We start from the raw sequence: 10000 nt of genomic DNA, 5'->3' as shown, positions 1-10000 counted from the left end.
TTTAGTTTTTGAAGGGATATATAGTGATGAGAGGTATGTGTAGCATTGTTGGCAAACTTTGCTACTTTATTGTAACAAGATTCGAGTTTGTTTCTTAGAGAGAGTTGAATGCCTGTGAGCAGGGTGGCACCAAATAGTAGACATGGTAAAAGAAAAGAGAATGCTGGGTTTTTTTGGCTGAGTGGTTGAGGTACGTTATGTGTCTGTAAAGCAGACCTAACTTTTGGTGGGTCTTTCTGATGTTGTTTAGGATATGAAGGTCAAAGGAAAGATATTCATCGATAGTAACTCCAAGGAGTTTAGTGTGAGGCACTACTGTGATGACAGTGCTGTTCTGAGACTGAATAGTAAATTCTGACCTGTTTATGGGGTGGATCTTTTAGGGGTGAATAGAAGGAGTTTGGTTTTGTTAGTATGCAGGGATAGGTGATTGCTGTTCATCCATGTTTCTGTGAATGAGAAGGCAATTTGAGTTAGTATTTGGAGTTCACGGGTGGAGTAGGCAGAGCAGATGATGGTGGAATCATCTGTATATTGAATAAGTGAGGGTTGGGACAGAGAAGAGTGGAAGTAATTAACAAATATACTAAAACTAAAGGACCCAAGTATAGAGCCTTGGGGAACTCTTGTTGATATCGGGAGATAAGATGAGAAGTACTGTTCCCTTGTGTTGTTTGTTGTCTATTTGTAAGGTAGTTAGAGAACCAATCTAAGGTAGGGGATGAAATTCCTAGGTTAGATAGTTTAGTGAGTAGTAAGGGATGTGAGATGGTACCAAGTACCAATCTAAGGTAGGGGGTGAGATTCCTAGGTTAGATAGTTCAGTGAGTAATAGGGGATGTGAGATGGTACCAAGTAATAATCTAAGGTAGGGGGTGAGATTCCTAGGTTAGATAGTTCAATGAGTAGTAGGGGATGTGAGATGGTATCAAATGCCTTTGATAGGTCAAGAAATAAAGAGGACACAGTTTTCCCTGTCTCTCTTGCACGGTTTACAGTGTCCAAGAATGACATAAGGGCAGTGGTGGTACTGTGTCCAAGTCTGAAACCATGTTGGATGGGGGACAAGATTTTATTGTCTACAATGTGCTTTAGGAGTTGATTGTGGACACATTTTTCTAGAATTCTGGATAGAGGGGAAAGGATTGCTATAGGTCGGAAATTGGTGAAATCTATGTTTTGACCACCTTTATGCAGTGGGAGAATATAAGCTTTTTTCCAGATAGTGGGTACTTGCTGTTCTTGGAGAGATCTGTTGATAAGTATGCTAACTGGATAAGCTAAAGACCTTGCTGACATCTGTAGGTATTTTGGGGATAGGTTATCAGGTGGATTAGTATATGGTTTGAGATTAAGGAGTAGTTTCAAGATAGGTAGGGATGGTGGAGAAGGTGAAATTTGGTGTGGAGTTTATATTTGGTGAGTGTGCTGTGATATTAATTTGAGGGAAGTTTCCTGTAAGTTTAGCAATGGAGTCTATAAAATGTGAGTTGAATATTGTGGCAATTTCTGTGGAGGATTTGTCTGGGTCAGGACAGGAGATGTTATTGAATCCTGAGTTAAGTAGGGTTGAGATTGTATTCCAGAATTTCTTAGGGTTTTGTTTATGGTATTTTTGGTTAGATAGAATTGTTTTTTTGTCTTTTTCTACTGCATATTTTGCTTGATTATCAAGTTGTTTGTATTGTAGGAGGTATTGGGAGTCTTTGTTTTTTTTCATCAGAGGTTCCAACATTTGTCTCTTTTAGACATTGGTTGTTTTGTAGGTTGAGTAAGCCAGGTAGTATTGTTGTTTTTAATTATTTTTTGCCTTAGGGGGGCTAGATTGTTTAGGATATCTAAGAAGGCTGAATTAAAGAATTCATCAGCTTCATCTAGTGGAAGGACTTTGAGAATGTTCGGTTTACTTGTGCTAGGGTGTCATTTTGAGTTTGGTCAAAACTGGAGATATTTCTAGTTAGTCTTTACTGGTGTTGGCTGGGAGATAGGGTGGATTTATGTATTATGCATGCGAGGAAGTGATCTCTTATCGTTTGAGGATGAGTCCCTGCTGAAGCTACTTTGCTTTGATGTGAGACTAGTATTCAGTCTATGATGGGACCACTAGTTGTTATGGTTCCATCTACGGTGCTGGATGAAGTAACTGAAAAGGCTCCCAAAACACCAAAAGCCTCTGTAATCCTTTACTTGATAATGCCTACTCTAAGGCTGCACAACCTTGATGTAGGATATAAACTTTCACAGAGACAATTTTTGAATAAAGACTCAGTCACTGAACTGACAAGCAATGGTTTGAAATAATATTTTCACTCTGACAATCAGTCTTAAATAAGGTGACTTTTTCCTTCCCCTTCTTTCATCTGCACTAACATGTTATCCACTTGTACTCACAGAAATGTGGTCTCTACCTCTCCCAATGCCACTTTTCTGTGTTGAATGCTAGTCAGTAACCAAAAGCTCTGGTTTTGAAAACCTGCACAAATCCTATTCTTCTTTGCAATATTTTTCCTGAAATGTAAAAATTGATACATCACTGACAGCCCCCAGCCCTAACCCATTTTTGTTTTTGTTTAGAGTGTCACTCACATCTACATCATCTGTATTTATATTATGGGGGTAATTAAATTATTTTTAAAAGTACATTTTTTACTGGCCACCATTTTTGCTAATAAATTTTACATCAGTGTTTATTTACCAGCAATTTGTGCAACTGATGTTATTTCATTTCAGTTTATGAAAGGTTTAATGTGTCGTACACTCAACGTTTCACTGACCATTTGAGTGTCAGCAAGATTAGCAATGAAGATTTGAGTGTCAGCAAAATGGAAATTCAACCTTCTTGAATACACTCATTAGCTGATGCCCCCTTTTTTCACATTTGACGGCTGGATATTGTCCAATGGGATTCTGAGTTATACTTCTGAACATTGTAAATGACACTAAACTTCAATTAATGCAGTCTTTTCCTGAGATTAAACAGCGTCTCCCATATCCCAGCCCACCCTCCATTCCTGCCTACCTTCTCCTTCCTTGTTCTCCATATGACTTTTCTCTGTTTAACACTGCCTTTATACTACAGATTATTTTTTTCTATTTCTCCTGAAAAACTTAACCTCTTCTTTCTTCTGCATCATTTTTCTTTTTTTTTTCCTGACCTAGTGCTTTTAACTTCACTTCCTTCTTCTCCATCTGACCAATTTCATGCCCTCCCACTAGTGTTGCTATTTGTCACCTCAGTAAGCATCCTTCCCACCCCTGCCATACTCTGCCACAATTATATTATCTGTCCTCAAGCAAGACTTCCTTTTACTATGGTATGTCCTCTTCTCTTTGTTCTTACACTATAAATACAAGCCACTAATTAATAAATTATAATATTCCTGGACTACAGGGGAAGGTCAGCCATCTTGTATACCCTCAGTTGCCAGTCTGATAGCACTTGGCATATTTAGACAGTGTAACAATTGGCTAATGTTCACAAACAATGAATTATTGCTTAAGTCATCACTTTCTATATGTGAGAGATGCAAGACTTAGCCTAATGGGAGGACCCGCTCTCTCAAGCAAACAAAACTTGTGAGCAGCGCACACCACTACTGTATTACACACAAATGCGCAGTAAACTATCATGTACTGATGTTCTTAAAAAATCCCGGACTAAGCCTCCAAAATGTAGTAAATCTAATGTGCAGCATAAAGCAAACACTACAAAACCTATGAGCACAAACACAGTAAAGGGTCGCTTGGTCATTAACTATTCCACACGTAATGTACCTAAACACCCTTCTGACAAAAATATACTGGCAATCGATTGACACCATTGTTAGACACACAGATTCAACTCTCATGAGGCTGGACAAAGGGAGTGTGACAGTGAGTTGCCTTTCAGGAACAAAAATCTCTAACATATCAAGGGTCCTAAAGCCCCTTAAGACAAAAAATATGATTATGACATTGCGAATACCCTGGCATGTTGAATCCTGAGGGGTATGCAGACAGACATGACAATGCTCTCCACGTACTTTACAAATGCAGATAAGACCCTGGTTTTAAATGGACTCTCCTTCTCTTCAAATGATGCCAAAGTACATGGAAAAGATAACTGGCTTCAACAAATGACTGCATAGCTGGAGTCATTCTAGGGAAATCCAATATGTGCCATCATGGGAGGAGATGTTAGACAATCACTCTTACTGTGCCAGGGATGGCTTGCATTTTTGTCTCTATGTCTTTCACATACTGGCTAAAGACTTTGATGGCCCCATAGTGCAATCAAGACATCAAGAGTCTAAATAACAAATTGCCTGATCTTGAGGCTATGCTGCATTTGGAGTGCATACATGTGTGTTATTACAGAAACTTAGTTTAAAAGTACAGAAAACACTTCCTCCATCCCAGTGTTTTGTACCTACCATGTCTAACTATGGCAGAGTATCCATATCTGTTAGGACCGCATGAATTCTAGCTAGATCCCTAACTGATTGAGATTGAAATCTCACTAAAAAGGAACAACTATCTGATCATGGTATGTTACAGGGACCCTTCTATGCTCCCTGGAAACCATTTTAGTTTACTAAATTTGCTGAATAAACTCCATATCAATAGGAATTCCATTATCCTAGTAGACTTTAACTGCCCAATGATAAATTAGGATACTTATACTTCAGCTGTAGTTTGTACACAAACGTTTCTTGAGCTCATACACAAAAAGTACCGAGATAAACCTGTCACTGAATCCACCGCAGAACAAAATATCCTTAATATTCTTCATTTTGTTCTTACCAACATGGCACCAGTATCAACTATCTTCCCTGGTTCGCCCTTCTCCATTTAAATCCGATAACAAACTGATAGCATTTTACTTAAAATTCTCCAGTTAGGTTCAAATATCACAAAGTTCAAAGACTTCAAATGTATAAATCTTCCACAATTTCATGCTGAGGTCTCAAAAGTCAAGTTTAACTATATTACTCAGGATACCAAGCCCAGCAGGTGGATATGTAAACAAACTCTAAGTACACCTAGATAAATGCAGTGACTGGCAATCCCTAAAAGATCTAAAAATGGAAGTTTAAAGTAAACCAGCATGATGGTCCACATGTATAAGTAAAAAATACAATAAAAGAGAAATGCATCGTAAACTGTAAAGCAAAACAAAAGACTTTCAAATGAAGGTTAATATTAAAAAGCTATCAAACAAACTAAAAAACAGTAGATGCACAATGTAGGCATCACATGATGTTAGACTAGCATCACACACTAAAGGAAATTACAAATTCTTCTTTAGTTATGTTAGAAAACTAATAAATAACACACCCAATATAGCTCAGAACTATGCAAGAATGAGGCTACTTACTTCAATCCAGTACAGTTATCCAAAAGAGAAGCAAAAAAAAATCAGTGCACATTTCACCCCAAAGCAACTACTCAAAGCCTGTATCTCCCATGGAATCTCAAACCCCACATTATAACCAAAGAACACTTGATAAAGGTACGCTCCAAAATTAACAAAATACATTAGCCATTGGGCCTGATAAAGTACCTTATTGCCTAATAAAGAATACAAAATATCCCCTAGTTGACTTGCTATTCGACCTGAGCTTAGCCACTGGTTTTGTCCCTGAAGTACGGTACACACAGTTGCTGTGAATCCGCTTCACAAAGGTGGACCCAGCATCTACCATAGAAACTACTGACCTGTCAGCCTGAATAGTTTCTTCTGTAAAGCCATGGAAAGTATCATAACTGACCTAATTAACTATGATATCAAAAGTCTTAAAAGGCTCGATCCCCTGCAGTTTATCTCTGTTAAGGGTAGATCATGACAAATGAATCCAGCCATCTTTTTTGAGAGAGTAACATAAGCCATGAACAGTAGACATGCTGCCCTTACAACATACAGGACCTCATCCTAAGGTTTTTGACATTATATCACATGCTAGCTTAATAAATAAGCTGAATGAGTTCATTTCAGATAAATGCATAGTAAACTAGTTAAGAGCTAAAACTCATGTAGTGAGTAGCACATGCATCCTCAGTAAATATAAAGGTGACAAGTGGTGTTCTGCTGGCTCTGTGATGGACCCCTACTATTCAGTATATACTTTGCAGGTGCCCAGATTACAAATGGAGATCTCTGGCTAATCAAGTTTGCAGATGACTGCACACTTGGTGTCATCCTCAAGTCCCCCCCTCTCAGATATGCAAAAGTTCCAAATGGGAACTCACATATGTCAACAACTGGTGCTCAAAAAATAGGTTAAAACAAAATCTTAAAAAGTGCAATGTCATTGCATTTGATAAACATCTTACAGTATACACAACACCCCACTTAAAGGTTAAAGTGGAGTGAGAGACTTTGAAACATATGTAGATAATTCCCTTGCCTCTGCCCATCAAATTGCAATAGTGTTTAGGAAATTTTTTACCTGGCACACCTGATTGCAAAATGTACTTCATCTAAATCCAAGGAAGTTTTAACCCCTCTATATTGCATGTTTATTGAATACAATGCCCATTTTGGGGATCTATCTTACTAGGCATATCAAGCAAATAGAAAGATCCAGGGGTTCCTAAGTTAAAAGATCACAGCCTTAAGCAACAAGTGCTACGAGGAGAGGATAGAGGTTCCATCCTTTTTGTCGGTGTTCCATAGACTCCTTAGGGGGTGATCTCTGTCATACTTTTTAAGCCATAAGGGATGTAGTACTCTTAGTCCTCTTATATTTCCACAAATCAAAGAGTCTCACTGGCAACAGGACAATGGATCAAAACCTGATTCAGCAAATAACAAAACATGGTGGAGAGACACATTTAACACACAACACTTATCCTTCTCTGGAGCAAACATCCTGTCCACGTTAGTGAAACTGAAAGTGAAAGTAAACTTTAATGTCATTTAGAATTACACCTGTAGCCTAAATGAAATTTCGTGCATCAGCTCAATTATTGAGATTACAAAAGAAAATGAAATAACACAAACAAATGGAGGAATAAACATAACTAACAAATACAATATTATTCCCAATACATGCAAGAAAGAGCAGAGAAATTTACCAACACTCATATATGAAAAGAATACCCCCTCCCCTCAGTTAAATTAACTACCCTATTTAAAGAAATACAAAACACACTATGGATTGAAATGCCTAAGTTATTTGTTTAATATTGCACTTCAGTGAGTTAAATAATTCTGACTATGGATATAACAAATAAATACTGCACTTACTTGAAATATATGTATGTATATATTGCACAAATAAATAAAAATCGATTTATTATGTGTCCAGATCCCTGGGACTAGTGCGTGAGTTCAGAAGACTAATCACTGTAGGTTATAAACTATTACTGAATCTTGTAGTCCTACAGCAGATGCTGTGATATCGCCTGCCCGATGCCAGATGCATAAACAGTCCATGAGCAGGATGCGTGTTGTCCTGTATTATTTTTGTGGCTTTTCAGATGCTTCTTGCAGAATAAAGATATTGTATCAATGGAAGACTGCAATGTGTTACCATCTCTGCAACCCTCACCACTCTTTGTACACCTTCCTTTCTGTAACTGTGCAGCTTCCAAACCACACTGTGAAGTTCCAGGTGAGGATGGACTCTATTGCACCTCTATAGAAAGTGGAGTGAATATGAGGAGAAAGCTTAGCTCTTTTAAGCCTTCTTAAAAAGTGGAGGCATTGGTGCGCTTTTCTGACCAGTTGGCTGGTATTTCCTGACCACGAGATATCCTCTTTTATGTGCACTCCCAGGAATTTCATACTCTTAACCCTCTCCACACTCTCACCATTGATTCTGAGCACTGGGTTGTTTGTTCTCCTTTTCCTGAAGTCAATGATAATCTCTTTGGTCTTGCTTACATTCAGGTCAATGTTGTTCCTCTCACACCAACTGATCAGAGATGCCAGCTCCTCTGTGTACGCCCTTTCATCCTCCTTTGTGATGAGCCCCTTGACAGCAAACTTGATGATATGGTTGGACTTGTGTTTAGCATAGCAGTCGTGGGTCAGGATAGTGAATAACAGTCGGCTGAGAACACATCCCTGTGGAACCTGGTGTTAATTCTGAAGCACTTTGATATGTTCTTACCTGAACACACCCTCTGTGATGTTACAGAGATGTTTACTGATTCATAAATGTGCCAGTTTTTCTATCAGCTGAATTGGTACCACCATATTAAATGCAGAGCTGAAGTTTATGAACAGCATCCTCACACAGTTGTCTTTACCCTCAAAATGCTCAAGGGAGATGTGTAGTGCTACTGATATGGCATCAGCTGTGGACCTGTTTGTTAGCTCTGTACGCAAACTGCAGAGGGTCAAAATCAGGAGGTAGGCATGATGAAAGATGCTTTTTGATCAGCCGCTCAAAACATTTCATAAGAATGGATGTTAGACTGACTGGTCTGTAGTCATTAGGGCTGGAGGGACTGATTTTCTTAGGTAGTGGGATGATGTTAGTTTCCTTGTAGCATGAGGGTACTTTTGCCATGGCAAGAGAGGTGTTAAATATTTCCTTGAGCACTGTGTATAGTTGATCAGCACAGCCTTTTAACACCTTGCCCAGTATGTTGTGTGGGCCAGCAGCCTTCCTGGGGTTCACTCTCCTTACCTCTCTTCTTACCCCCTCTGTGCTGAAGCTGAATGCTGTACCCTTCTCATCAGTGGGGAGCTTTAGTGCCAATCTGTTGTTTCTTTCCTCAACTCTACCAAAGAAAATTTTCAAACTGTCCAGGAATACGATGCTGTCCTCACACTGTTCTGACCTGATTTTGTAGTCAGTGATCTCCTATATGTCTTGCCATAGTCTCCTTGCATCCTTCATGTCTTCAAAGTGGCTGTGTACCTTTCTGCCATACTCCCTCTTAGCCTCCTTTATACCTCTCCTCAGATTACCTCTTGCTGCATTTATGGCTGTTTGTCCTTAGCCCTGTAAGCTGCGTTTCTCTCCTTCAGAAGCTCATATACCTTAGGGATGAGCCATGGCTTTTGGTTAGGTGTAATAGTGATACTCTTGGTATCCTTAAGCAATGCAACACACTTTCTTCCTTCAAAAAGGAGTTAGACAACTAGATGGATATTCAGAAATTCACCTTTGGTATAAATGGCCTTGAAAAAGGAGATTAGGTTGGGGGGAGGGGGTACTGGCAAGGCATAAGTGGTCACAGGGCCCAGTTGCTTTGTATTTAATTTCCTGTGATTATATGATGCTGTCACTCTGCTAACCATAACAGAAGTTTTTTTAGCATCTGTTGCAGGCTTTCAGTAGCATGTGTATCACATCCTCCATCATTTTCACCAGCTCCCTGAATGTGACATATCCCTGACCCCTGGCAGTGCCACCAGAGGGAGAAATATTGAAGCACCACCAAAAGTAGAATCCTATCTGTCCCTCATTGCACCTACCAGGGAGACGGGCCAGTATAAATATGGATATGCATGTGTTCCCTTAGTGAATCATCCAAGCTATTTTCATACACCACATAGGTTATACAATACATTCCTGGTTCCTTTGACCATTGTTGCAGATGTATAGAGGATGTAAATGAGTATTGAGTGCACATATCTGCAGCTTGTCCAGCAGTGTCACAATTCTGGACTGAAGTGAAGAGAGCTATACAGATAATCTAGTCAAAGAGGATTCATATATCCATTTATGTAAAAGTTCTTAGTGTATTGGTCCCAACACAAATCCCATGGATCCAAGAAAGAAAATTATGATGACATGGAATTGCATCTACCAAAGTCAAAAAAGCATATTCTTTAGGTCATCCTTTTTAAACAGCATCCCTAGTCACTCCAGAAAGAGATACCTATAGTACTTTACTGATCCAACCTGTTATTGAATGTCACACTACATGCTGTAGCCTTTGAACATGTGATCAGAAACAATTTACATGTTATGTCAGTCCCATACTAGAAAAAACATAGGGTTGGAAAAGGTGAACATTCAGAAATCTTTTAGGAATTGCCATTACACTTTGTTTCTTGTAG

This window comes from Protopterus annectens, chromosome 3.part0, assembly GCF_019279795.1.
Source record: "Protopterus annectens isolate FY-2018-M chromosome 3.part0, PAN1.0, whole genome shotgun sequence".
Taxonomy (NCBI): domain Eukaryota; kingdom Metazoa; phylum Chordata; order Ceratodontiformes; family Protopteridae; genus Protopterus; species Protopterus annectens.
The sequence above is the reverse complement of the archived record's forward strand: the minus strand, read 5'-3'. Positions refer to the sequence as shown.